The following is an 8,172-nucleotide window of genomic DNA, read 5'->3' as shown; positions in this document are numbered from 1 at the left end:
AAAATTGCCAATTTCTTTTCTTATGAAGAGCATCCTACTGCTGATAATCACTTTGATAATGCTAAAATGCTAACCTATTTTCGAAAGAAATTTTCTGCCCCTGCTGATGCAAAACTAAATGACTTTGCCCCTGTGAATCTTATTGCTTTCTCAATCATTTCAAATCTGCTTGTGCCTACTGACGGTCATAGAACAGATGCAAATAAAATGGAGCTGTATTTGTTTTATTGTTTTCGAGAAAAAATTCGCATTGACTTTGGTTTTGTCATGTACAAGTTTTTACTTCGCTATACCACTGATTCTCGTAGAAAACTGTCCTATGGAAAATTCCTTCAAAAGGTTTTTGAATTTTACAAAGTACCTATCCTTGGTGTTTGTCCCAAAGAAACATTTTCCTCTGCCTTCACTAAGGCTTATTTTGAGCGCAAAAATCTTGTCTTTAGGGATAATTTGTGGGCGTATAAGGGGGCCACTTCTAATGAACCTAGATCTAAGGCTGCACATGATCCACTTCACACTCCATCCTCTGTTGCACTGACCTCTATTCATCCTAGGAAAACTGCCACTAAGGCATCTTCTTCTTCAAATTCTGAGGTGGTTGAGCTCCTTCGAGACCTTAAGCAACATGTTCTGCTTCTTGAATATGGTCTCATGCTCACCATGTCATCCCAGCAACAAGCTGACTTCCTAGATAAAAAGAGTCTTCTTTTTCCCCCACCTGTGGTTGAGGAAGTCCCTCCTGGCAAGGAGCCACGCTCCAATGATCCAAGTTCATCAGCCCCTGTTCGCTCTATGAGTCCTGCTCCTATCGACCTCACCTCTACTCCCGTAGCACCACATGATCCTTCCACATCTGATAAAGGCAAGAAACCAGTTGCTGAAGATGATGAAGACACTGAGGAGGAGGATCTCTCTCAGTATCAGCTTACTCGAAGGACGCCTGGATCCACTTAGTTTACCATTTAGGATCACTAGCCATATTAGGATCATTTGCATTCTGTTTGACTGTTTTCTATTTGCTAGGTGTTAGATGGTTGTCTTGGATTTTTTTTTTGTTGTTTTCTTTGATTCTGGTGCTTGTAATGTTCAAAACTGGATATGTGGATGTAATTGTGCTTGTAATGTTTTGTGATGCTCGTAAGCTATTTTGTTAAGAATGTTTAGTTCTTTTTTATGTTACTGATTCTTGACATGTCTCTTTATTTTTTTTGACTTTTGTGATGACAAAAAGGGGGAGAAAAGATATGAATTGATATGTGGATATATCTGTGAAGCAGCCAAGTGAGGGGGAGTTTCTCAATTGCTTAACTGTTTTTGGATAAATCAGTGAATAAATTGATTGACTAAGAAAGGGGGAGCCTATTTGTAATCATCAAATTTCATTTCAAATTATTGTTTTGTCATCATCAAAAAGGGGGAGAATGTTATTCTTGATTTTGATGATCACAAAGCACTTTGAAATGTTTATCTAATTCTCTTCAAATATAAGTGTTTTGCTTTTTAGAGAATCAGGTACAAAGGTGTCAAGGAAAGAAAATCAACCAAAAGAAGAAGCAAAAACAGGGCACTCATGTCGAACGTCCGAAAGGAAGCTGTAGGACGTTGACGTGCACGGGGTATACATATAATATTAAGTTCATCCTAATCAAGTTTTACATTTATAAATTCCTAAATACCCCACACGTGATTTATCGCAAGTATACGAATCGTGAGCGAGTATAGGGTATTAAGGGTCGATCCCACAGGGAAGAATGCAATTACCGATGTTTTCAAACTTCTTTATTATTTAGACTACGACAAATATAAAATGTATGAAAATAACACTAGAAAACTCCTAGAGATATGGAATTCCTTACTACTCTTGCAAATGAGATTACCGGTTAAGTGAATGCTATTATCTTGACTAGTTATGGCGTAATTTCCTAATGTATGTGAAACCAACTTTCGTAGTGAATCAACTATACTTGTAATTAAGCCATACCTACTCTCGTGGTTATGAAATTAACTACAAGTTCATTTCTTCTATGAAATTACATGAAACAAGTCACTTAAGCCACATAGGTGCACCTCTACTTTCGTGAGTGTACTCCCTAGGCTTATCACTTCTTTGAACTAGTGTTAAATTCCAATTTTCATTGCAAACTTAACACCTTATGATTATCATAATTAATGGCCAGTTAATCATGATTAGATAACCAAAAGTGATAAATAATGTACTCAAAATAATATCATCAAATAGCCAAGTAAACCTCACAAACAAAATATAGCAAGTTCAACCATAACTCTAGGCATAAACTTTAACTAAACATAATAAAAACACAAAGCCAACTTGTATTATAATTAAACATGAAATCCAATACAAGAGAGAAAGTAGTAGAAGAGATATCACCCTTGTCACATGAGATCAACCTCTTCATCTTTGCCCCTCCAATATTCATCCAAATCTAACTACAAATACAAGATGGATAAACTACTCTACCTATACTATACTAATGAACCAAGGAAACTCTAGTGAAAACTACATTTCTGGTGAGTTTCTCTAGCCTTCTCCCAAGTTATTTTGAATCCTGCAAGTCCATGGCTATATATAGATGAATGCAATCAGGAAATGAGGCTTGAAACATCCCTTTTACAGCTGCTAATTGGTTGTCATACGTTCATCCATAGCTGTAAATTGTTGAAGGAGAAAACAGGTTGTACCAGCAGCTATTTCTGACCAGAATCTGGCTACTTCAACTGCTATTTTCTCTATAATGACGGCTAAATTAGCTCTTGTGAAAAACATAGAAGTTGTAGCCCATTGAAATAGCTGTCCAATGCCTCAAGAATCATCCAATTTAGAGCTGTATAGACCGATATATGATAAAAATACCACTGACTGGTCAATTCCGCGTTTTCAGCTCTCAGCAGCAGACTTTTACTTCTGTATTTTGACATTTTGACCAGGAAAACAACCGAATTGGACTTTTGATGTCTTCATACCAAATGTAGATCTGTCTCTTAGCTTTAAAATGATATAAAGATCATCTGAATCCAATGTATGTAGCCCAAGATATAGCCAAAATACCAACAGATGCCAAAGCTGACTTTTGTTTGATTCTTTTGTTCTCAAGTTGCATTTCTCAGCTGAGTTGAATTTCGGTATTTCAACTTTTGGACAATGAAAACGGCTGAATTAGATTCTGATGTCTTCATACCAAATTTAGATCTATCTCTTAGCTTCAAAATGGTATAAAGATCACCTCAATCCAATCTGTGTAGCTCCAGATATAGTTAAAATACCAAAACGTGTCAGAGTTGTCAAAACTGACTTTTCTTGATTCAAATTGCATTTTTCCTTTTACACTTCATATTTTATTTTCACCACTTTAATCCATCTTCAACCATCCAAATATCTTCTCAATGCACTTCATTTGATGATTGAATCATTAAACCTACAAAATATGAAGTTTTTACCATAAAAATCAATAGAAATGCAATTTTCACACTTTAACCACAAAATGCATATTTTCACTAGAATCTTAGTTAATTATTTATAAAACTAAATAAAACACACCAAAACTAATTAATAAAGCACACTAAAAATATGTAAAATATATACTTATCAGAACGTCCGAAAGGATGAAACATCAAGAATAAACTCCTCGGGAAGCTCGTGAGGAGAGCATGGATGTCCGGGAGATCGACGCAGTTCTTCGACGCATACGAATTGCGCTTGGACGTCCTAAAATTTGCAAAGTTTTGATACCTCTCTGGACGTACATTCGACGCAATATGCTTCGGACGATAAAATCCACGGACGTCCGAACGACAAACTTGTGAGTTTGGACGATGGATGGACGATGAATTATCTGTCGGACGTCCGACAGCCCAACGGCTAGCTACTCTCATCTGCTTCTACGTTGAAAACATAATGAAAGCCATTTTTAGTCCCTTCAAATACAAATGACTCTGAACGAGAAAGTACTTTTGCACACTTTGACTACAAGATCTAAAAGATATTTTAGCTAGAAAATAGTCCCAGCAGATTGTTCTCCTAGTTGTGTGAAGTTTGAAGCTCTTCTCTTGTGATTTTCAATAGTGTACTTGGTGAGGGTTATCTGAGTGATAGTAAAACTCCTAACTTGACTAATGAGGCTGGGGCAAGAAGGAATGATCCCATATTGTACATTGAGTTAATTATTGTCATCAAAGAGAAGGTGCTCATCTTTGTGATTGGTTTTCAGGTTTGAGGAAAAGTTGGTAGACAATCGGTTTGATACTCTATCTTATTTTTTTGTTTAATAAAATTCTCATTGCTTATATATATTCTTATGTCTGATCAACATTGTTCTCTTTTTTAAATTTACTTGATTGATCTCTACTAGAAAAGAAGGTAAACTTTTTATTAAGTAAAAAGTGCCTAAACTCAATTAAGTTTTAATCAACCTAATTCACCCCCCCTCTTAGGTTGTCTTTGGACCTTACACCCATCATTCATCTAACCAAAATTGAAACTGAAGATAAAAGTCAGAAAATACCACGTATAATAGAGTTCGCTAAGAGTTCACTCCTAGTTTGTACAAATAAAAGTAGATACCCTGAGAGGGGGCCAAAAAAAAAATCCAGACCTAATGAGTTTTAAGAATCGATACAAGGCCCAAAAGCATTTGCTTTATCAGTAACTAAGCTTGTATGAAAAAGCTAGGTTGTGGAAGGGACTCATAATCTTTTGAGATTGGTTTTTCTTGAAGAAATCTAGTTTTCTTGATACTCTTTGAGATTGGTTGTGGATGATGCATGATAATACTTCTAGATCGCAGAGGAAAGAATAAAGGGTAAGTACCTTCCAGACTTTGAAAAGTGCCCTGCACCAAGTTCACATTTGAACAACAGCAGATTATTATCAGTTTTTGTATCTCTCAACTTTGCTACGTATTTCGCAGCTTCAGAATACATAACCCGCGGATCTGTCACAACATGAACAGGTATCATCAGGACCAGGAGAAGAGATTCCCCCCCCCACCAGAAAAAAAAAAAACCCCCACCCTAAAGGGAAAAAAAATACCAGGAGAAGAGATTCTGCTAAATCACTCTAGATTCTCCATAATGCAAGTTAAATACAAAAAATATGGCAGTGAAGGATAATTTAAAAGAGAAGATAAAAATCCACGATTATTGCGTCAGATAAAATAAACTTTCAAATATATGACAGGTGCTGATAATTATTGAATCAAACTGTATCTTTCATGTTATCCTCTCACAGTAATGGATCCCAAGATCAGACAGGTATCTAATTGTAAGTTGTAACTCGTAAACAAAACCATGACATAAGAACATAACACAAATACTGTACTAAAGATCTGCAATAAGGCTTTCCATTGCAAGAGATAATTCCAACAACTCACAGCCATCAAGTATTTCATCCCTCCTCGCAAATTCCTCAAAAGCATGCAACAAAAGATTTCACCAGAAGAATGATTTTAATATGCAACTGACTAGCTGACTTACCATTACCTTTCTCACGAGCCTCATTTTTTTTACTTTTTCCACAGTTTCTATTTTCATGCAAATAGTTTAGTTTCCAAAGGACAAATTCAAACTCTTACCTGAGTTGACCTAAATGGATGATAAGCAAGAATGGGCATTCAATAGACTTAAGATTGCTATAAGCAGCAACCAGGAAGGAGAGAAAAACATATTCTACTAATGTTTTAAGCTTAAAATTTACGAGCATGCACAATTCTGAATGTGCAAGACATAACTCTCTCGCAAGGCATATCTCAATGTCCTTGACAATTTACAGATTTAACCAAAACAAATTGCCAAAGAGCCATTAACTTCATTGTCACAAACCCCACATTCCAATTTTCAAGTAGAGACACTGTTACATGCAAGGATAATGCCATCTGTGACTGAGTTTTAATTATTTAAGCCCCCCACCGGTGTTGGGTTTTGATTATGTATGTCCTAAGACTTGAAACTAATATGTTACATTTGATGGTTCCACATACCATTCAAACCAGCAGTAACAAGAATTGCAGGATAATTTTGTGCCTTCACCTGTTCAGCAGGAGACAGACTTAGTTCAAAAGCTAGTGTAAAACAAACAGAAATCAGATAAAGAAAAGGTTACCTTAGCAGAATGAAAGACCATAAAGAAAATTATACAAGAGAAAAGGAAAAGAAAAGCAGTTTGTTACTGACATTATCAACAGGGGAATATGACTTCATATAAAAGTAAAACTCTTCTTTGCGAGGATCACCCCATTCCTGCAACGATTCAAGCGACTTTCTTAGTTCAAAAATACAAACTGCACAAACATCAAATCTCAAACTTCAAATAGAAAATGAGATCGCGCTTGATTAAAAAGTTAAAATTTTGCAATGGGAATAAAATACTAAAACAGAAGTGTTGAATAAGGTCCACGATAGACCTGATGGGAAGACAATTTTGGTGGAACTAGTTCAGGAGTTTCAGAATAAATCTCAATTGTAGCGTTACAATTATTATTACATCAAGTAAATTCCTATCCGGATACCCAGCAGAAGACGGGAAACGTCAGTCCTGGACCTAACTTATCCTAGTCATAGACTCCAAAGATCGGTTATGTACATACAAATGCAACATGTAATTGAATCAGATAAAGAATCTATACTTTCTCAAAACAGGCTCAGCAATTTGATTTGTCATACTTCCAAGATATTTACAAAAGATCTCTTTTCAATGTCAACCTCATAAAGAAGGGACATCCTTTCATAGGAAGGTAGAAAACCGGTGTAAGAAAAAACTTGCAAAGTTAAATAAAAGGATATAAGCAAGAGAGGGGTTTAAAGGACCTTCTTGTCAAGGAATAATGGAGTAAAACAAGATAGAATTTAGAGGCTTAGATTGTTTTCTAGCCTAGTTTTCAACCTAAATTAAGGAATCAGAAATGCTTAGACATGTATGACAGTCAATATATGGCTACTTTAAGCTATAGATGAACATACTGGTTCTCACACAGAGCATCATTTGGAAATTCCAGGAGACGATATCAGTTAATAGAATATAACAGAACCACACTCTAATTGGTTTTCCATTTCCATAAAGGATATAATTGACAAGCAAGGCTGGAATATACAAGCTTAGGATAGAATCTATGAAATCTAATAACTTGTTATAAGTTGTACACGCAGACATCCAATAAAAATGTAGATGTTTGTCTACACCTGTATAATAGTTCCATCATTTTGGACAATGTGTCATTGGCCCATGGACATGTTTTAAATTAGCCATCCATAAGGAAATATTTGGATAGGCTATTTAGCATATGATATAAATCAGAAATATCAGCCAATATATATGAAGATGATGCTTATTGTGTACCAGATCTGGTAGACTTATGCTTTTGCCACTTACCCAATAATCAGATAACTACATCTTTTTTCTTTGGCAGGAAACTTAGATTGAAGTAAGAGCCTAGAGACCATGACAGGCATACTTTTCTGGTAATATCTCTACCATGTATAAACTCACGTAGGATATTCAAGAGGCATGCAATGACTTACTTTTGACGACCATAATTTTGGGAGAACTAAGCAATCAATGCATGTGCGAAATCTTTCCAGAAACTAAAGAACTTGTGCTCAAGAACAAGATCTCGACATGTACTCGCTGCTTAGCATGAATTCTAGATTTCTTTCAAGTAAATCAAGCTTAAAAATGTCCACAGTGTTTTTATTCCTTTTAACTATAATGTTAACTTATTCTGAGTTAAAAAACAGTTAGTGCCGAACGCCATTTTTTCTTTTCAATACTCAAGGACAAAGGCAATTGCTTGTGATTCTTTTAGCATCAGTTTTAGGTATAAACTTCCTCATGTACATCTCAAAAAGCTAAAACCAACTAAAAACAGGTCAACAAAACAAAAAAGTTTGCACGTGGAGGCTTCAGAAAAATCCCAGCAATATAACTGACGGGTATTTTACATACGTGCAAGCTAAAAAATACCGAATTACACCCGTTCACTGCAAGTATACAGATCAACTAGTAGTTTAGGGTATATATCGGGTCGATCCCACAAGGAAGAGTGAACAATTACCGGTATTACTAAAGCTTCTCTATTATTTAGACTATCAATGAATGATAAGAAATTTAACCTACTGCACTTATACAAGAAATTAACAAATAAAAGCTCCTTAGGTTGTGGT

At 35.6% G+C, this 8,172-nt stretch overlaps 1 long non-coding RNA gene across 1 annotated transcript; it reads right to left on the bottom strand.

The window, feature by feature from the left end:
- Positions 1–4,829: 4,829 nt before the first annotated feature.
- Positions 4,830–6,259, bottom strand: LOC113756022. The gene is made up of 3 exons (XR_003465824.1): positions 6,187–6,259; positions 5,994–6,042; positions 4,830–4,949 (listed from the first exon to the last, which is right to left on the bottom strand). It is a non-coding gene; the product is annotated as an uncharacterized LOC113756022 (long non-coding RNA).
- Between the last annotated feature and the right edge of the window lie 1,913 nt (positions 6,260–8,172).

The sequence above is a fragment of the Coffea eugenioides genome, unplaced genomic scaffold (assembly GCF_003713205.1).
Source record: "Coffea eugenioides isolate CCC68of unplaced genomic scaffold, Ceug_1.0 ScVebR1_18;HRSCAF=85, whole genome shotgun sequence".
Taxonomy (NCBI): Eukaryota; Viridiplantae; Streptophyta; class Magnoliopsida; order Gentianales; family Rubiaceae; genus Coffea; species Coffea eugenioides.
Note: the sequence above shows the minus strand (reverse complement) of the source record. Positions and strands in the feature narration are given on the sequence as shown.